This window comes from Canis lupus, chromosome X (genome assembly GCF_048164855.1).
Source record: "Canis lupus baileyi chromosome X, mCanLup2.hap1, whole genome shotgun sequence".
Classification (NCBI taxonomy): domain Eukaryota; kingdom Metazoa; phylum Chordata; class Mammalia; order Carnivora; family Canidae; genus Canis; species Canis lupus.
Genome location: NC_132876.1, coordinates 13,079,500 through 13,102,934, shown reverse-complemented (window position 1 = coordinate 13,102,934; position 23,435 = coordinate 13,079,500). Strand labels below are relative to the sequence as shown.

General features: G+C 39.9%; 1 pseudogene; it reads right to left on the bottom strand.

Annotated features, from left to right (window-relative positions):
* LOC140627919 (nucleoside diphosphate kinase, mitochondrial pseudogene) overlaps positions 1–22,807 on the bottom strand; it is a 54,059-nt pseudogene extending 31,252 nt beyond the window's left edge.
* Between the last annotated feature and the right edge of the window lie 628 nt (positions 22,808–23,435).

The window sequence follows — 23,435 nt, the reverse complement described above, 5'->3', positions numbered from 1 at the left end:
CTCTATCCAGGTCATTTAAAAAAATTCTTATAACCGAAATTGACATAACAACTTATTTTTTAAACTATTTAATAATCAGTTTTTAAAAGGCTTTTGAATTTAACCTGTCTCTAATACTTAGCCCAGTCTGCCTTAGATAGGATTGATCCAGGTACATAACTGACTCCTTATTAGACTGTGAGTAACTTGAGAATGGGGAGAGTGTTCTGTTTGTGCACCATCTGTGGAAGCAAGCAAAGTGCCTTGAGACAAGTAAGTCAGCCTAATGGTTCTTTAATAAAATCACTTAGTATGTGGCTAGTGCTAGACTTTGCTTTGTCCAGAGCAGTGGTCTCCAGAGTGTGTTAGATAATCCATCCAGTAGTAGAAAGGAAATATTAAAACTTGTATCTGTTTTGATCTTAACAAGAAATAAATGGATCTTCAGTAATAGTTAATATGTGATTTGCTAGTAGTCCAAGCATATAATTTAATGCATATAATGAAATATGCCCATATTAGGAGCACATGCTCAGATTTTATCACTGGCAAGGTAGAGATGACAGATGTTTGGAGATCACTGCTTTAGTTGTAGAGTGTGCTAGTAGGTTAGATTCCTGATGTGGGAGGCACACTCTGTCCAGACCTTCCCAAACTGCTGACAGATGCCCCAGATTTTCCCACTTTACCTCTTTCTTTAGTATGGTCAGGAGTATAGACTTGGGAGCTAGTTAAATCTGAATATGAATTCCACTGTTGTAGCTTAGTTATATGACCTCGGATAAAACAGTTTACTTCTCAGTCTTCTCATCTTTAAAACGGGGATAAAAATGCCTGTCTTACAGGGTAGTTGTGAAAGTCAATAGAGTAACATATGGATAAAACTCAGCAAATATTAGCTGCTTTCACCATCTGTTAAAATTTTAAACATGTAAGCTATTGGATATCAGTCATCAGCATTCCTGCATAAATGAGTTTGGGATTCTTCTTTTTAAATTGTGATAAAAATACACATAACATAAAATTTACCATTTTAACCATTTTATTTTAAAGAATTATTTTATTTATTTATGAGAGATGCACAGAGAGAGGCAGAGACATAGGCAGAGGGAGAAGCAGGCTCCCTGCGGGGAGCCCGATGCAGGACTCCATCCCAAGACCCTGTGATCAGGACCCGAGCCAAAGGAAGACACTCAACCACTGAGCCACCCTGGTGCCCCATCATTTTAACCATTTTAAAGTGAAAAATTCAGTGAGTACTGTATGTCTTCCAAAATTCGGATGTTGAAATCCCGACCCCCAAAGATGATGGTATTAGGTGGTGGGCCTTTGGGAGGTGCTAAGGTCATAAGGGTGGAGCTTTTGTAAATGCAATTAGTGCTCTCATAAAAGAAGCTCAAAAGAAATGTCTAGGCCCTTCCACTATGTGAGGACACAGTGAGAAGGCACTGGCTATGAACCAGGAAGGGGGCCCTCATGAGAATACAGCTGTGCTGGTGCCTTGATCCCAGACTTTCAGCCTCCAGAACTGTGAGAAATGAGTGTCTGTTGTTCATAAGTTATCCAGTCTATGGTATTTTGTTATAACAGCCGGAATGGACTAAGATAAGTATTTAGTACCTTCACAGTGTTGTGTAGCCATACCACTAATTCCAGAACTATTTTACCACCACAAATGGAAACCCCATACCGACTGAGCAATCACTTCCTAATCCCTCTTTCCCCCAATCCCTGGCAATCACTAATCTGGTTTGTGTCACTATTGGCCTATACTGGACATTTCAGATAAGTGGGATCATACAGTATTTTTTAAATTTTTTTTTGGATTATGCAGTATTGTGGCTTTTATGACTGGCTTCTTTCACTTACATGTTTGCAAGGTTAATTCATGTGGTAGCATGTATCAGGACTTCATTCCTTTAATGGCTGAATAATATTCCATTCCATGGATATGCTACATTTTGTTTTTCCAACCATCAGCTGATGGACATTTGGGTTGTTTCCACTGTTTGACTATTGGAAATAGTTCTGCTGTGGACATTTGTGTATACATTTTTGTGTGGACATATGTCTTCAACATGTATATACCTAGACATAGAATTGCTGGATCATAATGGCTGGAGCTTGAACATTCCATCTGGGGTCTCCACATGGGAGGACATGAGGACCCTCATGTAAGTGGGACAGTCTGGGTAGAAGTGGGAAGAGAAGAGGAGGTGATCTGGGGACAAGGGGCTGGTGCTCCACTCACTGCCACATTCTGACTCAGCACTCCCAGGAATTTGAGAATTCCATATTTGAAACTGACCTTCTGCGGTGCTGCAGGTGCTGTCATTTCATTTTACCAGGAATCTCAGGGCACATTTTTTTAATCTTAAAATTGTATATTTTTAATTTAAATTCAATTTGCCAACATATAACATCCAGTGCTCATGACATCACATGTCAGGGCACATCTTTTTGTCCCGGGCATGTCTTCAAGGAGTCTTCCTCTTGTAAGATCCTATATCACAAATTCCTTCTAATTTTATCAATTAGAGGGGAGGGGTTATCAATTTCCATATCCTACTAGAAGAAGGAGCATCATCACATTGTTGGGGTGGGTGGTTGGGGGAGGATAGATAGCACCACCAACGAAGAGACTCATGCCTCTCCTCTCCTAGTTCAGTGAGTTAGCCATTTGGTAGCATGATCCATTATCTTTTCCCAAGCACAATGGCCTTGAAACAGGAGTTCCCTTGAATTCCAGCCCCAGGACTGTCTTTCAGAGACAGGTAGATAAGTTGGACAGTTCTATGTTGTTTTCCAGAAACCTATATATTTTTTAATTGAGTAAAACTGAAAGTCCCACTCTAGGAGCGCCTGGGTGGCTCAGTTAGTTGAGTGTCCGACTCTTGGTTTTGGCTCAGGTCATGATCTCATGGCTTGTGAGATCAAGCTCCGCATCGGGCTCCCTGCTCACTGGGGAGTCTGCTTGAAGATTCTCTCCCTCTGTTCCTTCATTCTTTTTTTTTGAAAAAAGAAAGAAAGGGCCACTCTAGCTATTATAAAATTAAAACTCTTCCCTGATAACTTCAAGCTGATATCTGGCTGAAGATAGGGACAGCAGAAGGCTTAGTTTGTTTCCCAGTCTCCTAGAGTCTTGTTTTTGCTTTCTGCACTCCCACTGAGGGTTACCGAAGTCACAAATTTTTGTTATTTTAAAATAATTTCCTATAATACAAGGTACCCAAACCATGGACTTATGAATTTGTAAATGTGAGATGAGATTCCCTTCACCTCCTCAGGATACTTCCTGAGTACTTCCTGCACCCCTGTGACCTTGAGGAATAATAGAGTGTCTTGGTAAGTGATGAGATGGCTTCCTCACAAATCAGCTGAGTCTGTGTGAGTCCTTTGTGGGGCCTGAACCTAACTAAGCCAGCCTTGAATGACTCCTTCATCCCTGATACTTTCATAAAAATTGTACTAATCAGTTGTTTTTTTTTAAAGATTTTATTTATTTATTTATGAGAGAGAGAGAGAGAGAGAAAGAGAGAGAGACAGGCAGAAGGAGAAGCAGGCTCCATGCAGGGAGCCCGACGTGGGACTCGATCCCGGGTCCCCAGGATCACACCCTGGGCTAAAGACGGCGCTAAACCGCTGAGCCACCCAGGCTGCCCATACTAATCAGTTGTTAATGCCAAAGACACACATCTTATAAAGCCAAACAAGGCCAAATACAAAGCAAGTCACCTCATTTAATTATTCATTGTAAATGTGTTTGGCCCCAGACCTCAGCTAAGGTATGGGGATCTAGAAGATGAAGGCATGAGTCTCTGCCTAAACTAGGAAGACCCTTCAAGATTATGTCACTTAACAGTTGTAATGCCTATCTTTGAATTTATAAAAGTAAGAATTTACAAGATCTGGAGCAAAACCAGACATAGTGTCTCATCGTTGCTGAACCCTGTGGAGCATCCCAAATGCTTAAAATGTCAAAGGAGGGAGAAACTCCTCCACAAGTACGAATTTGGCTTAGAGAGCATATGCTCTCAGGGCACTAAACAGTTTGACTCAGACAGCTACCTGGGTGTGCAATAGTTGTGGATGCCTTCCTCTACAGAGCAGTGGTGACTGTGAGGTCGTTACCATCCACATGCTTTGAGCTGTTTTGAATCTTTTAGTATATGTGCTGCTGAAGCGAGCACTGTTTTGAATCTTTTAATCTCTCTTTTTAAAATTTTTTAAAAGATTTTATTTATTTATGATAGACATAGAGAGAGAGAGAGAGAGGCAGAGACACAGGCAGAGGGAAAAGCAGGCTCCACGCAGGAACCCAACGTGGGACTCAATCCCGGGTCTCCAGGGCCGAAGGCAGGCACCAAACCTCTGAGCCACCCAGGGATCCCCTCTTTTAATCTCTTTTAAGTGTGCTGTATAAAATACGGTATTTGTGTGTGTCCCCTGTTCACAGAACCCCCCAGAAACAGTATTCTAGTGAAACTTGCTTCTGTTTGCTGGTGAACTATTGTTGAAGCCTCATGGAGTATCAGAGTGAATTCAGAGACGAGAGAGGTGCTTTCTGGCTGGGATAATGAGGAAAGGCTTCTGGACAAGATCTTGAAACCCATTGCACAAGTACAGGTGGAAGAGATGGGCCTAGCATCCCATGTGAAAAAGGGTCGGGGGGTTTTAGGCTATAGTTAGACCATGAATTAATATATTCCTTAATGCTTTACCATACTTATATTTGGGGAACTGTGCTGGAGAATTAAGCATGGTAATGCCCTGGGGATGCGCACAGGTTAGTTGGGGAAGATATGCTAATAGCTGTTAGAGGTGACAAACTATCACCTGTCACTGGAAGGCAATTAGGAAGGCCTGGAGCATAGGGCTCAAGACAGCACCTGGTGAGAATTGGCCAGAGGCCCAGTCATTGAGGGCCTTGTCCAACATTCTGAAGAGCTCATGCTTCATCATACGTGAGTCAAGAGTGCAGGATGTGATTGCCCAAGAATTTATCATTTTTCCTTCATTTCAAGGTGTCACCTGTTGCCTACAACATTTACATCAAGTGCCCAAGTGCCCAACACTTACATCACTGATCCAAAAAGATCTCTGTTGGAAAAGAAAGTGCTTTATATTAAGTGTATGCAGTTACTTCTCACTTTCAGACATTAAAATGTAACAACAATAAACCTCAGAATTGAGGAAATATGTGATTTGGTGTAAGGGTAAATTAATTGAAGTTTAGGGTCTGTAATGATGGAGATGTGGTTGCTTGGTGGATCATCATACCCTTGTGTGTGTGTGTGTGTGTGTGTGTGTGTGTGTGTGTGTCTGTGTTTTCTGGCTCATTTTAAAGGGACCATGTAGACAAACCACGCGCATTGGAAGAAGAGAGAGGAGGCTCCGGAGGGAATTCAGCATTTCCGAGGTGAAAAGGATGCAGGACTCACCTGTGCTCCACACTTCACCTGTCCCTGGCACCCCTTTGTCACTCTCAAGACCCAAGTTTTATCTGTTTTCTCCACTAGATTCTGAAGTTTCATGAGCTAGGGAGTGCTGTTTCCTGCCATATGCCTTGTGTCCAGCACACTGCTTGTGGCAAAATTTGGCATTTAATATATATTGAGTGAATGAATGAGTGAATGAGAGTCTGAGGCATAGAGGGTAGAGACAAGGAGTGAAAAACTACTGTTGGGTCTTGGGAAGGCTGGCATGTGCAAATGGCAATGTGCTGGTCTCCTAGGGCTGCCCTCATAAAATGAGGCCCAATAGGTATAGAAAGAAACTCTGGGGAGACCAAGTGGTCTCCAATAGAGAGAATTCTTATCTTCTCAGTCACCTAAAGACAAAATGGTTATTTACGTACTGTAGCAGTTTTTAACCTTATTTGGGGGCAATCGGATGAAAACGGTAGTCAATCTTTCAACACACAAAAAATGCACATATGTACATACAAGCAAAGCTTGCAGACAATATCAAGGGGTTCAACAAACTCCCTGTAGCCTGTTTGTGGACCTTACATTAAGAATCCCATTTCTGGGGCACTTGGGTGGCTCAGTGGTTGAGCGTCTGCCTTTGGCTCAGATTGTGATCCCGGGGTCCTGGGATCGAGTTCTGCATCGGGGTCCTCACAGGAAGCCTGCTTCTCTCTCTGCCTGTGTCTCTGCCTCTCTCTCTGTGTGTCTCTCATGAATACATAAACAAAATCTTTAAAAAACTCCATTTCCATCACTTTACAGTTAACACCTTCACATACATTATCTCAGGAATGATGACACTGTGGGGAAAATAAGGCTGCACACACAATGAAACCCAATGTGTAGGTGAAGAAAATGAAGCCCAGAGAGTTTAAGCCATTCACCCAGGGGTGTCAGATTCCAGCTTTCAGGGGCTCTGCAGGACTCTATTCTTGTTTCCATGTCTCCAGAAGCACTCAGACAGCCTAGTTAACCTCTTGGCTGGCAGAGGTGATGTGAGCAGTGACAGAGTGGTTGTGAAACACTTGACAAATGTATAAAATACAAGTCAGAAAGTGCTGTGTGCTTGTTTGCCATCAAAGAGGCTGTAGAAAGGGGATGGACTCTGGAGACAGGCTATCCAGCTTTGAATTCGATTTTAGCCACTTACTGGATGTGTGATCTTAGGCTGTTTAAGTTGCAGTTCCTTTATCTGTAAAATAGGGATAATAATAATATCTACCTGTGTTAGGGACAGGCTAAAATGGCACTTGGCAAGCACCCAATAAACTTTAGCTCTTCTCAATAAATTATAACTAGTGTTGAAGTAATTATTGTTATTATTTGAAGTAATTTTTGTTTCCATTCATCTCTAAGAAGGGAATCCTGTCCCTTGTGACCCATGCTATAAGCTGTAAGGGAAGTTTTCTCTTTCTGTAATCTGTAGCGTTATATTAATATGCAGTTTTATTTTATTTTTTAAAAACATTTTATTTATTTATTCATGAGAGACACAGAGAGAGAGGCAGAGACATAGACAGAGAGAGAAGCAGGCTCCATGCAGAGAGCCCGACACGGGACTCGATCCTGGAACTCCAGGATTATGTCCTGGGCCAAAGGCAGCCGCTCCACCGCTGAGCCACCCAGGTGTCCCTGAATATGCAACTTTAACACTGGACATTGGCCTATTTAAGTTTTGCTTTTTCTTTTGTGAGTAGGTGTAGGGATAAGAAAAATTAGCAGAAGTGATGACCATAAGTAGTATGATTTCAGTTGATAAGGAACCTTATATTTAATATTTGTATTTTGAAAATACAATTACATGCCCATGTTTTTCCCAATTTTTTAAAGAATTTATTTATTTATTCATGAAACACACACACACACACACACACACACACACACACACACACACAGAAAGAGGCAGAGAGAGAGGCAGACTCCATGCAGGGAGCCCGATGTGGGATTCAATCTCGGGACTCCAGGATCATGCCCTGGGCTGAAGGCAGGCGCCAAACCACTGAGCCACCCAGGGATCCCCTGTTTCCCCCAATTTAAAGCAGCCTCAAGAAGGAGAGAGGGTGCATACAATGCAGTTTCCCCTTCAGAAGTAAGCATTCCATTAAATTGGCTAAATGTTTAAAATATCTATAGAAGGTTTAGAGGTGTTTGTAGAATAAGTCAAGAATTGTCACTTTAGGAATGCTGAACATCAGGGGAGGATAAAGAGTGGGGTAGCAGCTAGTGTGATGAGAATTGTGTAAAACCCACAACTTCTGACATCCTATAACAAAATAGAAAAACCATTAGGCTTCCCTTGCTGATTTTGTCCTTGTCACTATTATTGTAAATTTCCTTTTCTGGCAGATAGTTCTTAGAATCGGAAAGACAGTTGGTAAATATGCACCTTCAGATTTATATGGCAGATAATATTTCAATTGCAAGTGGGCACAAGATGTTTTGACGACGTGACTTTAGGAAGGTTTATCTTATCATTTTCCAGCAATAGATATTTCTAAGTTTTTTTTTTTCTTTTCTCCTAATAAAAGCAGTTGGAATGTTGTTTGGTTCTATGTAGTCTTTGCAATTACAACCAACTCTATGTTTTTGTACACTGGTGAATTGTATTAGGCAAACTACCGGCAAAACTCATTTGGCTTAGATTCCAACTATCTTTAATTTTATTGGATTTGAGAACAATTGTTTTAGGTTTTGAATAATGTAAACTATCACACACGATGTCAAATCTGCTGCGTGATGCTGTATTTTTTTTCCTTCCAGACTGCAAATCTCTTGGATTTTCAAACTTCCTATAGCTCTCGCAAGGGAGACAGTCACAGGTGGAAAATTAATCCGTATTTTATAAAGGCCACACAAATGGAGTGGAGAGTTAGAACTCCAAGTGTGGTTACTAAAATGCTGACATAATTCTCATCTTTCTATGTAAAGTGAGGTGAAGAGTTGAGACAACTGTCTAAGAGTGGGGAAGTCCCATATTTACCTCAGTTCTTTTGTTGAAAAGCTGGCTAACTTCCTGCCTGGAGTGTCACGGTCTGGGCTCCCTTGATCAAGGCCAAGTTTACTTCTTCTGAACAATAAAGTTAATTCTCTGAATTCGTTGTCCTCTAGCTTTATTTCAGTACTTTATCTGTATGGTGGGAATACCAGTGAAGTTCATAATAACTGCCTGCATTTCTAGGGAAAATACAGTTAGCGGACATTTAGTATTTTAAAGCAACCGGTACAGTGATGCCTGAAAGTTCAAAGTTCTGTTGTTTCTGTTCGGTTTGGTTCTATTCTGTAGCATACAAAATAGCGAAGATATTTGGAATTAAAAGTGCCTGACTTTGGCCAATGTTTGAATCATCCTTGAGGCATTGTTGGTTATGTTTATGCTTTGCTCTGCTTTTGCTCTACTGCTTATGCTCCTCCATTCCTCCTGGTTTCCAAATAGTGGTTTTCTTTCCCCTCCCCCCTTTTTTGCATCACAAACAAAAGTAAAAAAGGGCTGGAAATTAGTAAGGATTAACATATACGCTTCTTCCTGCCATTACTTATGCAAGAGTAATAAAAAAAATAAGGTCCTCTATCTTTGTATGAAATGACAGGTGAAACGGTAAGTACTCAGTGACAAATGCCCCCCCTGCCCCGTGCTTGTCAAGTGGAATAGTGTTTCTTTACCTGAACGTAGTTAATTTTTCTGTCTCTGTTGCAATTGTTACACAGTAAAATCATTGTCTTATTTTTTTCTTTCTCGCCTCACCCAAATTTAGTCCAAATATTTTGGACAAAATTGGGTTTGTCCCTTATTCAGACACTAAAACTGTAGAGTGATGTGAGTGAGGCAGTTTGTCCAAAAGTTCCATATCCCTTTAGGAGATTCTAGGAGAGGACTGAAGGCACGATTTCCTTTTTCTTCAGTTTGAGGGGGAGATGTAGGGTAGGTTACTTGATCTATAGCAGGGAATCTTGTGATCTGTTGTGCCACCCAAGTTGGGAAATCAGTTTAATTCACTTCAGCTCTAAGCAATTCTGGAGAATGTGCCTGAAATAGCTGTGATATAATAGAATTGGCTGTACCTAGCTCGAGCCCCGAAAGGTGAGACAGTAGTCAGATAGCTACCCACCCACCTACAATCTGCTTCCCAAACTCAGCCCTGTGAACAATAGTATCTCTTCCCATCCCGGGTGCAAAAGACACTTGCCACTTGCTGAGAGACGATGTTTGCCCAAGGAAAGGGCCAGAGTTGGAGGGGTGGGAGGTCATTCTGGAGTCAAGATTATCCAAGCATCCTCTGCTTCAAGACTCAGCCAGGGATCCTGATAAGAGGGAGGAGATGTGGGGGAAATGTGGCGAAGGATTTCAAAAAGTCATCTTGCACTCACCTAGGCTGTTCCCGTGGCAGTTGATGTGGAGCATGGCACAGGTCTTAGATACTTAAGGTTGGGGGAAAGCCACATGGGGCTTTGGAAAGTGCTTGGCATTTGGGGTCACTGGGCTAGTACCCAAATCCCTCCTGAGTGACTTGAAGCAGGTCACTGCATCTCTCTCAGCCCTGCTAACTTCATAGTGCTGTGGTGAACATCTTACCCAACAATAAACATCAACATATTTTAAAAATATTTTGTCTTTAAGTAATCCCTACACCCAACGTAGGGCTCAAGATCAAGAGTCACATGCTCTGGGCAGCCCTGGTGGCTTAGTGCTTTAGCACTGCCTTCAGCCTGGGGTGTGATCCTGGAGACCTGGATCGAGTCCCACATAGGGCTCCCTGCAGGGAGCCTGCTTCTCCCTCTGCCTGTGTCTCTGCCTCTCTCTGTGTGTCTCTCATGAATAAATAAAGTCTTAAAAAAAAAAAGAGTCACATGCTCCACTGACTGAGCCAGCCAGGCACCCCTGCAAAGCATTTTCTAAAACCACAAAACACTAAACCAGTATTAATTTTTTGTGTGAGAGCTCAGGACTGTAAATGTAGAGTTGAGTCATCGATATAAATGTAAGAATGAAAGCCTGAGAGCAGTCTTTTCTAAGACTTTTTCTGTCAGTTTAAGTCCTTAGATCATCAGATTTTCTAAACTCAGATTTCTCTCATCATTTTTACTTCTTGTGTTGTTGACCTTCCCTAACGGTCTTTCCCCTTGATGGGGAATCTAGACCCTTCCCTTACAAAGCCGTAATCCTAGCAGGTAGACTCTACATTTATCTGTTCAAAAAGAGACCTCTGCTGTTCGGCCCTGCCACTCTGTCCTTTTACTGTGTGAGCCATCTCTTCCTGAGCCTCCAAAGTTAAGCTGAGGAACCAGCTAGCCCACCTGGCCTCCTCTGCCCTGATACCTGAAAGGACTTGGCCAGCAGTGTGGGGCGCCTGGGAAACAGGCACCAAAGAGGGGCTGGAACTCGAGGGAACTCCCAGTCATTCTTGAGTAACAGTGGCAAAGGTTGCCACCCCATTGCAGGCAGCTCAGGGACTGGGGTTGGGGAAGGGTGGCAGGTGTACACTCCCCCTATGGGCCAGGCTGAGAGCAAGAATGAAAATGAGAATGGAGGATTAAAACTATAGATCTTGGCTCTTCCGTATCTGGGACTTCAATCTCATAAATTTCAGAGATTATTTTCATCGGGTCACATAAATGATTGGGGGTGGGGGCAGGAGGTGCTGAAAAGTGCCAACTACAACTAGATTAAATTGTCTACAGTACGTAACTTGGAACAGCCCTTTCGTTTCAGACTGTAGCTTTCGTCACGTAGCAGGCAGTGATTGTCACGTTATTTTAATGTCAGCTTTCTGAAAACATCATAAATCCATAATGTAGACTAAGTTTTTAAAATTACTAAGCAGGGCGAATCTTCTGTACAACAAAACCAAACCAAACCTGGGGCACTCCAGTGAACGGCCAGAAAGGCAATAGCCATAAGGGTGGATGCTTAGAAATAAGTTAGAGGAATAGCTCTTCTATTCCCTGTCATTTTTATGTACTATGAAGATCCAGAGTGGTATTACTTGGCAGGCGGTATTATTTGGAGGCAGGTGTTAGACATGCAATTATCATAAAGACTCTATGAGGAAGATGACCACATGATACAAATTTATCTTTATTCTAATATAGTTTACAGAGTTTTTTTCCTGACAAATTACACTACACTTTATGGAAATGTAACATTTTGTATGAATGGGAAGGATAAGCCTGGTTGCATGCTAATGAGGGAGACAAAGTAGCCTCACTCTTATTTGCAACTGGCCCAGACCTTTCCATTAGCAAATTAAAATCTGTTCAAATTTATTTACTAATATATTAGGAGAAGCTTCAGGCTAACCCCTTGACCTATATTATATAGCAAACAACTGTAGCAGTGAAAATAATTAATAGCATGTAATGCACCTCCTGTTTATTTCTTCTTCATGCCCAAGGGTCAGCTGTATAGTGGGTATGCCATCTGCATTCGGTTACAAGGGTATATTTACTTAAAAATTATCAATTATAGTTTTAAATGGCTTTCCTTAATTGCAGCCTTCTTATTCAAGTGCGATACATATCATATGTATGCTTTGTGTTTATTTGTATATTATATCACCTGCTCCTGACCAATTCTGAGAGGAGCCTATTCATTTGAAAATAATGTCTCCTGAAGCCTGTTAGGTTGTTTGTGTTTACTGCATAATCACGAGAGCCATGGCTTTGTTCATCCTCATTATACCAATACCGAAGCGATTAGTAATGTTCACTTTATATATCTAAGGAGAAACCTTTTCTTGATTATTTTGTGGATCCTTGCAAGAGAGGTTTGGTTGCTAATGGACCTGAAATTTGCAATATGAATGTCAGAGTCTGCAAGTCTTCCCAGGGGTAGGTGAGCGGACTGGGCTTTGCTGACCTCTGCTGTCTATTTTAAAAGGCAATGGTGGGTTTTCTTGCTGCAGAGTTGTTTCAAGGCACTGTTGGGTGTCTCATTCTACTGAGAAGCTGCAGATTACAATTTGGAGCACTGGAAATGAAAAAGTGCTGTTGGCATAGCAAGTGCCTGTAGATAGTACCAGAATCACATGATCTGTGCCTGTCTTACCTAAGAGCCAAGCGCATGCACCTTTCACAAATACCATTCGAAATTTGGGGCCAGGAATTCTCACGCATGCAGTATTATCCTTTTGTTGCCTTCTTTTCAAGATCTTTATCAGAAAATTTCCTAATATTTCATTGGTTCAGAATAATATCCATGCTGGGATGGTTTTATGATGATAAGAAGGTCCTCCAGGTAAAAACAAGTCTCAGAGAGAAAGGGTGGAAATAGAAGTATAAGTTGTGGGAGTGGTTTGGGTGATTATTCTGATTGAGTAGCTGGGGGAATGGGACACTTCTGATTTCTACCTGATAAAGGTGAAAGGTGTATTTCCTTATATTTATGATCCCAGGGAATTGTATTTTCCTTTCTATCTCAAATCCTCCAGGTGAAGTTTTTTCTGGCTGTAGTCTACCTGCTTGTGAAACTCAGAAGCAATCATAAATTGGTGTGATAGAAAGTGAGGGCAGGTTCTTGGATGAACTCTGTAGCATCCATCATGTCAGTGTCTCCCATATTTCCAGATACCAAGAAGTAGAACTAAAGATGATTGTTATTTTTCTTGTCCGCACAAGCAAAATCCTGTCACAGGGTAAAGATAGGTGTGGCTCTATTTCCCATTTCCACCTAACCCAGGCTGGACAAATGCCTTGAATCACAACAGTCCCTTCTATTTGTGTAATATTCCAGGTCTCCTAAGATCTCCCAAATAACCCGTGGAGTGTTGGCAGCAGTTGTTATTGGCCTATTTCACAGGTGGGCAAACAGGTACAGAAATGAAGGGACATGGATAAAAGTCACTGGATGTAAGTAAACCTGATAGGCATAGAATAGCACCTGAACCCACAACTTCAAAGGTTCAAAGCCCTGAAAGGATTCTGAAAGAATAAATCCTTGTGAGATGCATATCACACACTAGCACCATCTTTTTTTTTTTTTTTTTTTAGCACCATCTCTTTCCCCGGTACCCCTATCCCTTCCATACTTTCTTTCCTTACCATCCTCCTACTCTGTTCCCCAAATTTTTGGCCAGTGCCTTTCGTCCTGCTTCTCTATGGCAACCACTACCAGCTCTTCCCTTGACTCTATTCCAGGCCCAGGGAGCCATGACATGTCCCTTCCAGGTTTGGATCCATACTTTTCCTCTTCTGAGGTGAAATTGGAAGACTTGCTTATCCTATGAGAAATGACTCTCTTGGTAATTAAAATACTGTGTTGGGATCCCTGGGTGGCGCAGCGGTTTAGCGCCTGCCTTTGGCCCAGGGCGTGATCCTGGAGACCCGGGATCGAATCCCACATCGGGCTCCCGGTGCATGGAGCCTGCTTCTCCCTCTGCCTGTGTCTCTGCCTCTCTCTCTCTCTCTCTCTCTTTCTCTGTGTGACTATCATAAATAAATAAAAATTAAAAAAATAAAATAAAATACTGTGTTGCTGCAATAAATGAAACCATTTTTGTCTGTAAAATTTAGCCCCTTTTCCCTTATGGCTCTCAGCTTCCTCTTGACTTGTAGGATTAAGGTCTCAATTGAGAGATGGCATAGGAATATAGGCTCTTAGGTTGTTCTTCGACATGTTGCAATCAGTCTTTGGATTATTTTGATTGAGTGCTTTCTCTGGAGTAATAAACTAGAGCATTCATTGTACGTAGTTCAGTGGTTCTTACCCTTGGGGCTATAGCAGGCATTTACTGTGGACTGAATAAATATAGCAAAAAATAAACATATTGTAGTTTTTTTTAATGCATGCAAGTACTGTTATGCTTAGTTCAATACAAATTGACTTTAAAATGTTACTGACTTTATAGTAGCAGTCCATCAGTTTCTTTTTCTTTTTCTTTTTTTTTAGTCCATCAGTTTCTAAATGAATTGGTACTACTCTTATGTGGAAGACGATGAAACATTTCAGCGTTAAAATAGCATCCTATTATTAAAAGAGAAACAGAGAAAGAGAAGAGAGAAAAAGCAGGAGAGAGAGTGAGAGACAGAACCTATAGCAAAAAGACAAAAAGAACTGAGCTGGAATTCAGAGGACTCAGTTTCTAATTGTGGCTCAGTTATAAATTCTGGATTCATTATTTTTTTTCTTCCAAATTTGTATTTAAAATCTAGGTAGTTACCATACAGTACAATATTGGTTTCAGGAGTAGAGTTTAATGATTCATCCCCTACATATAACATCCATTGCTCATCATAACAAGTGCCCTCCCTAATGCCCATCCCCCATCTAGCCCATCCCCCACCCACCTCCCTCCATCAACCCCCAGTTTGTTCTCTATAGTTAGGTGTCACTTATGGCTTGCCTCCCCCTCTCTTCTTCTCTCTTTTCCCCCCTCTGGGTCCATGATATACTGAGTGACTTGGAGCAAGTGAGTTGTTCTCCAGTCCTATGTTTTCCCAGTCTAATAAAAAAATTCATTATTAATAAATATTTACTGAGGTTCTATTATACTGCTGACATGTTTTCAGTACTTATCAATATGCCATTAATCAGCCTTTTAAACATTCACAGTGGCCCTGTGAAGTAGGTATTATTATCTCTTCTTTCAGAAAAGGAAAAAGAGGCAAACAGAGAAGGTATTTGTTCTTTCCTATTATTTTAGAATTTTTAGAGAAAGATCCTTACTTCATTTATAGTTCACCATGGCATGCAGTTAGGGTTTCAGTTAATTTTATTTTTCCCAGTAAAGTTGATTCTATGATTACTGTTGACTGAATCCTTTTATCACTTATTTTAAAATCAACCTTTATCATATGCTTAAATTCCTATATATACAGGATTGGCCCCTGGACTCTGTTCTGGTCCATTGATCTGTCTTCTGGGCCTATGCCATTTCACTGTTTCAATAACTAGCTTAAATTGTTTTGATGTTTCATAAGGCATGTGTAATTTCTTTATTTTTTCTTACTATTTCTAGACGTTAAAAAAATACAGGCCATTCTCCCCCATTATCTAATATCTCTTCTGGATGAATAATTAGACTAAAATCTTCAAGTTTAATGGGAAAAAATGCATTGCATTAAAATTAATTTGTGGAGAACTGACCTTTCCAGACCATGGTAGATGTCTTCATCTATCCTCATCATCTTTTATATCCTTCAGTAAAGTATTATTGTTGCATTCCTGTAGGTCTTACATATTTTATGTTAGGTTTATTTCTAGAGATGATTATTATTGCTATTGTGAATAGGTAGAGCTAGCTTTTGAGTGATGGGTAAAATTAGGATTTGGGGAACGAGATGGGTAAAATTTGGATTTGGGAAACAAAATTAGCATGATGGAAGGTTTATTGAAGCAAATAAACATGTAGCGTCTGGGAAAAGTTAAGGGTTAATTATTGGGTGGTAGTAGCTTTATGGGTGGGTCCCTCTTATCTCCAGGACAAATTTTACTGATAATAGTTTTCTTACCTCCTCGATAGGGCATTTAGGAAGGTTCTTGAAATGTGTGAGATATATGGAAATTAGTCTTCTAGTCTGTTGCAAAATTACCAGAATAGTTCATCGAGAACTGTTTAAATGTTAGATGAGCACATTCTGACACCTTGTGGTCATTTAGGGGTATATGTGATATTATAATTCCATTGGTTGAACCGAAGGCATATGGATTGTCCACAGAATCATATTTAGAGCTAAAAGGGAGGTTTAGAGATAATCTAATCCAATTTTCTTGTTTTACACATGAGGGAAGTGAGGCCCAGAGAACAAATGGACTCTTCCCAAGCTCACACATCTGCTTTAGCAACAGAGCTGGGATCAATTTTTCTGACTTCTTGCCTATTACTTCTTTTACTGTATCATGTTCCATTTGCTGATTTCCTACAATTACAGAAAAAAGGAACTAAAAATCAATACAATTTTCAATCCCAGAGTGATGTCTTTATATAATTTTGATGTCATCTATGAGGAACTTAAAATAATTTATGTGTATATGTGTTGGGGTAGTGGTGGTAGTGTTTTCTGAGGTTGGGAGGGAGGAGTAGGGCTGGCTTCTGCGTGTCCTTAATGCTGGCCCAGTTGTTAAGTCCTAAATGACTTAGTCGTTCTGACTCAGTGCAGTGGGTCTACACAACAGTTGAGTATCAGCGACCTAAGATATTTTTTAGGTCATTCACAGGGTTTTCTTAAAGAGGCCTACGTCTTCCAGCATGCCTGCTACTTTCAGTCTTGGAAGTATAGTCTTAGCCTGAATGTGGCATTGGCTTCAGAGCATAGCAGCTGGAGATTTGAATGTGCATTTTATTGCTCTGCCCAGATCTCTTTCTCCACACAGGTTCAGGGAGCACTTGTTTCATGGTTCCCATGTACTTTTTTCTGAGAACTCGGAAGAGGGAGGTTAGTGGGGTGACCTACAGCCCTATCCATTGCAGTCGATCTTGGGGCCACAACTCTCGACTCATCTCCCTCCTCCATTATCCATTCAAAATGCATCTCACCCTCAGTGACCGCCTCGGCAGATCTTGGTGGCTTACCTGGTGGTATGACCCATACCTCCACTCATGAGCACTCTGAGAAAGTGCTCTTGAAAATCTGCACTTGTCCATTCACAGTTACAATGGGGCAAGGGTAACCAAGTGGATCACATGAGTTTCACACATAATTCCTCCTGGCCTCCTTGTGTAAAAGCAAGACTGCCTTCTTATGCCGATAAGGATCAATTTTCTCTGCCAGGATCATGACTCTTCTTGTCTTGCTGGTCCTTTGGCATGAGGAATCCACAGTGCCCTGGCATCAGCTCTGACTTGTAGTTCAACAAGACCTTTGCTGTGTTCACTGGAGTGCGTACCCTTTGGGAACCAGGACCTCCAACCCTGCAGAGTTCAGGGTTGAGGGAATAGAAAGTATAAATTCTGCAGGTGGTCACTGAGAGTCATAGTAAGTGGGGCCAGACCTGCTTCTACTCCTTAGTTCATAATCCATTTATTCTTCCTAGTGAGGACACAGCACCATATTGAGGTCTTTAATTAATATATACACTGCATTTCTCAGGGTGGGACCCCATCTTTTCAGACCATTGTCTCCAAGCTAGTATTTCAGCTGTGTCTTTAGAAAGCCATTCCAGCACTCTCTCATCCATATCTTTCTCTGGGGCTGGCTGCTTTTGAATAGTATGGTATGTTATATAATGGTAGGTCCCATGGTTATGAGTCCACTCCCCCACTTCCTTCATTCTGAATTGAGTCTTCTGGTCCATGCCTGTGCATTCGGTAAGCCCCAGGATAGTGGTGCTGGCTGAGGCCCTGCTAGCAATAATAGAACATTCATTGCCGGAATGAGTATCTATCCCTGTGAATGTGAATTGTCAGCCCATCCAGGATGGGAGGGTCAGGTTATAGTCAATTTAAAACGAAGTGGCTAGTTACTCTCTTTGACGAGTAGTACCGTAGCAGAAGCACAGAGCTGGTCCCTGTTGCTGACAGTTTGGACATTGAGAGGTAGTGATAGCTAGTTTGGCCTTGGTAAGTGGGAGTTGATGCCACCTGGCCCATATACAGACTATGTCTTTGCACTGTGGTCATTCCATTCCTTTGCCCATCCTGACAGTTCTGGGCTGGCCAGTGGCAATGGAGAGCTAATGTCAACTGGTCAAGTTATTTTTCTACTTAATTAGTATAGCCTCCTAGTAAAATTTTAAATTGGGAGTATAAATCCTCCAATTTTGTTCTTTTTCAAGACTACTTTGCTCATTACAGGCCTGTTGCATTTTCATATACATTTTAGGGTCAGCTTGTCAGTTTTCTATATTTAAAAAAGGCCTACTGACATTTTCATAGAGATTGCATTGAATCCGTAGGTCAATTTGGGGAGAATTTCCATTTAATGATACTGCATCTTCCAATCCATGAAGATTGAATGTTATACCATTTCTTTAGGCCTTCTATAATTTCTCTCAGCATTATTTTGTAGTTTTTAACATACAAGTCTTACACTTGTACAGGTGTTTTTATCATGAGAGGCTTTTTTTTTTTTTGGTCATGAAGGAATTTTGGATTTTGTTAAATGTTTTTCTTATGTCTGTTGACATGATGTGTTTTTTTTTTCTTTATTTTCTTTTTTCTTTATTTTTTCTTTATTTTTCTATTTTGAACCAACTTTCATATCTGGAATAAATCCCATGGCCATGGCATATAGTCCTTTTTGTATGCTTCTAGATTCAGTTTACAAGAATTTGTTGGGCAGCCCAGGTGGCTCAGCAGTTTGGCACCTGCGTTTGGCCCAAGGCGTGATCCTGGAGACCTGGGATCGAGTCCCACACTGGGCTCCCTGCATGGAGCCTGCTTCTCCCTCTGCTGTGTCTCTGCCTCTCTCTCTCTCTGTGTCTCTCATGAATGAATAAATAAATAAAATCTTTAAAACAATTTTTAAAAAAAGATTTCTAAAAAAAAGAATTTGTTGAGGACTTTCGCATCTCTATAAAGGATATTGATCTGTAGTATTTTCTTATGATATCTTTGGTTTCGGTATCAGAATAATTTTGGCCTTATAGAACAAGTGAGGAAGTGTTTCCTCCTCTTCTGTTTTTTTTTTTTCCTAAGTTTGTGCAGAATTGCTGTTAATTCTTTCTAAATGTTTGGTGAAATTCACAGGTGAAGCCACGTGGGACTGGATTTTTCTGTATGGGAAGTTTTGGGATTACTAATCCAATCTCTTTTCTAATTATAGGTTGATTCAAACCTCCTATTCATTCTTTAGTCAATTTCAGTATTTTGCATCTTTCTAGGAATTTTTACATTTTATCCAAATTTTTAAATCTGTCTGCATATAGTTTCTCATTGTATTTTCTTGTAACCCTTTTAATTTTTGTAAGAGTAGAGGTGATGTCCTCTCTTTCATTCCTGATTTTGGTAATCCATATCTTCTTTTTTCCTTGTTTAGTCTTGCTTATGGTTGCCAATTATTGTTCATCATTTCAAAGAACCAGTTTTGGTTACATTAATTTTCTCTGTCTTTTTTTCTGTTTCCTATTTCATTGATCTCCACTTTCCTCCTTATTATTTCCTTCTTTCTTCATCCTTTGGGTTTAGTTTGTTCTCTCTCTTTTTTAAGTTGAAGTATAATCAACATACAGTGTTATATTAGTTTCAGGTGTACAACATAATGAATCATCATTTCTATACCTTACTCGGTGCTGGTCATGACACATGTACCTCTGATCCCCTTCACCTATTTCATCCATGCCCTCTCATGTCCCTTCTAGCAACTACCAGTTTGGTTTTTGTATTTAAGAGCGTTTTCTTGTCTCTTTTTTTCTTTGTTCATTTGTTTTGTTTCTTAACTCCATGTATGAGGGAAATCATACGATATTTGCCTTTCTCTGAATGACTTATTTCACTTAGCATTATACCCTCTTGCTCCATCCATGTTGTTGCAAGTGGCAAGAACTCATACTTTTTTATGGCTGAGTAATATTCCATTGTATATGTACCACATCTTTATCCATTCATCTATGGATAGACACTTAGGTTGCTTTCATATGTTGGTTATTGTAAATAATGCTGCAGTAAACATAGCGGGGGTGCATATGTCTTTTTGAATTACTGTTTTTGTTTTCTTTGGGTAAATACCCAGTAGTGGAATTACTGGATCATATGGTAGTTATATTTTTAATTTTTTGAGGAACCTCCACACTGTTTTCCACAGTGGCTGTACCAGTTTACATTCCCACCAACAGTGCAAGAGGGTTCCCCTTTCTCCATATCCTCACCAACACTTGTTGTTTTTTGTGTTTTTTCTTTTGGCCATTCTGACAGATGTGAGGCAATATTTCATTATGGTTTTTTTTTTTGCATTCCCTGATGATGAGTGATATTGAGCATCTTTTCATGTGTCTCTTGGCCATTCATATGTTTTCTTTGGAGAAATGTCTATTCAGGTTCTCTGCCCTGCTCTTCTCTTTTAATTTGTCAAGGTGGAAGCTTAGTTTCATGGTTTGAGATTTCTCCTTTTCTAATATGATGTTTAAAGCTATAAATTTTGCTCTACTTTTTTTTGGTCAGATTCCACACATTTTGATATGTTTTTGTTCTTGCTCAATTAAAAATATGTCCCATGTTCTCTTACAATTTATGATTTGACATTTGACCTATAGGTTATTTTTAAGTGTATTATTTAATTTCCAAATATTTGTTGATTTCCCAAATTTCCTTTTTTAAATTTTTTTCCCCAAATTTCCTTCTGTTGTTGGTTTCTAATTTAATTTCATTTTGATTGGAGAACATACTTCGTGTAATTTCAGTCTTTTACAATTTACTGAGATTTGCTTCGTGCTTGCCTAGTATATGATCTGTCCTGGAGAATGTACTGTGTGTGCTTGAAAATTCTGTTTTCATTTCATTTCAACAAACTGCTGTTGTTAGATGGGGTGTTACAGATACCAGGTTGAATTTGTTGATAGTGTTATTCTATCCTTGCTAATTTTCTATCAGTTATTGAAAGGAAAAGAGGATATTGAAGTCTCTATTTTTATTGAATTGTCTATTTTTCCGTTCAATTCTGTCATGTATTTTGGGTTGTGAAGTATGTGTATTTCTTTTACTTGTTATAGCTTCCTGATGAATTGACATTTTATTATTATAAAATGTTCTTCTTTATCTCTAAAATTTTTGTCTTAAAGTTGCTTTTGTGTGATACTAGAATAGTCACTCCAGTTCTCTTTTTCTTACTGTATACATGGTGTATCTTTTTCTATCCTTTTACTTTCAGTTTCTTTGTGTCTGAATCTAAAGTGCATGTCTTGGGGGTGCCTGGGCGGCTCAGTTGGCTGAGCGATTAACTTTTGATTTTGGCTCAGGTCACGATTAACTTTTGATTTTGGCTCAGGTCATGATCTCAGGGTCGTGAGATCAAGCCCTGCATCAGGCTCTGTGCTCAGCATGGAGTCTGCTTGGGATTCTCTCTCCCCCCACCCCATTCACACACACTCTCTCTCAAATAAATGAATAAAATCTCAAAAAAAAAAAGTAAAGTGCATGTCTTATAGGTAGAATTCAATTGGACTGTATTTTAAAAATTCAGTCTGAAAATATGCCTTTTGATTTATTTTTAATCCTCTGCAATTAATGTAATTATTAACATGATTGGATTTACCACTGCCATTTTGCTATTGTTTTCCCTATGTCACATATCTTTTTTGTTTTTCTGTTCCTCCTTTACTATTTGTTTTGTGTCAAATATTTTCTAGTATACCATTTTAATTCATTTATTGATTTTTTCTCTATATTTTGAATTATTTTCTTCATGGTTTCTCTGGGGATTACAGTATAAACCTTAATGTATCACAGCTGACTTTAATTGGTGCTAACTAGGGGATCCCTGGGTGGCTCAGTGGTTTAGCGCCTGCCTTTGGCCCAGGGCGTGATCCTGGAGTCCCGGGATTGAGTCCCGCATCGGGCTCCCTGCATGGAGCCTGTTTCTCCCTCTGCCTGTGTCTCTGACTCTCTCTGTGTCTTTCATGAATAAATAAATAAAATATTAAAAAAAATAAAAATAATAATTAGTGCTAACTTAATTCTAGTAAAATATAAACATTTTCTTTAATGTTGTTCCATTCCCTCACTACTCCTTTGTGGTATTTTTCATATATATTACATCTTTATATGTTATAAGCCCAACCATGCAATTTTATAATTATTATTTTATACAATTGTATCTTAAGGTAGGAGAAGAAAAGCGAAAAGTGTATTTATACCATCTTTATAACTAGCTACATCATTGCCTTTACCAGCTCATTTTTCTTTCATGTGAATTCAAGTTACCATCTGGTGTCACTTCTTTCAATTTGAAGGATTTCCCTTAAATATTTGTTGTAGGGTGGTGATGCTAATGATGAATTCTCTCAGTGTTTGTTTTTCTTGGAATATCTTTATTTCTCCTTTATTTTTGAAAGATGGTTTTCTAGACATAAGATTATTAGTTGATGATTTTTTCCCTTTCTTTCTGTTGTTTGCTGTGGCTCCCATTGCTTTCTGGCCTCCACTGCTTTTGACAAAAATTTGGCTGTTAATCTTAAAATGTTTCCCTATGTGTGATGAGTCTTTTTCTTTTCCTTCCTTCCTTTCTTTCTTTCTTTCTTTCTTTCTTTCTTTCTTTCTTTCTTTTTTCTTTTCTTTTTTTTTACTTCTTTTAACACTTTGATGATGAAGCATTTAGGTGTAAATTTCTGTGTTTATCAACTTGGAGTTTGTTGAGCCTTGTGGATATATATCTTCTTAGGGCAAGTAACCTCATACATATGTGAAGTCTTCCAGGACACCAGAGATATCTGGTAGCTTATCAAGGCTCATTATGGCTATTTTGTCTTTGTTTCTCTTTAAATTTCTGGCCGGCATGTTGCTTGTCCCATGCAGGATTGCAGTCTCAAGCAACTGTGATAATGGCCTTCTCCAATTGTTTACCACTAAGGTGTTATTTTTGTTAGCGACCCCAGGCTCTGGGCTTTTTCTCAAGTTAGGACCCTCTGGCCACAGGGCAGTAATTCTACCAGAGTTGGTTGCGGATAGGAGCTCAACATCCAAGACCCAAAAGTTCAGTCTGTTCTCTTATATAAATGCTTTTCAGTCTGTTGTATGCCTTTGGTCAACTTACAGAGTCCTAAAATGACTGCTTTTGACACCTTGTCCAGTTTTATCCTTTCCTTTGGGGAGAGGATTTGCTGAGCTCTTCACTATACCACTCCCACATTCCTGCTCCCTCCCGCCACCCCTTTATTCCTTTTTCTACCATCTCAAATGCTTCCTTCTTGTTGAATATTGGCCATGACGTTCTCCAGGCTACTAAAATACCCCCAGTAACATATGTGCACCCAACGAGATCCTCACTAGGATGTTAGATCTTGTGTCTTAAGAGAGTACTCCCAAGTCAATGAATTCCTGATTATTAAGTCTTAATTCCATCCCTCTGGGACAAACAGCCTCAGAATCCCATCTCAGGAATGCTCCCATGCATCTCATGGATCAT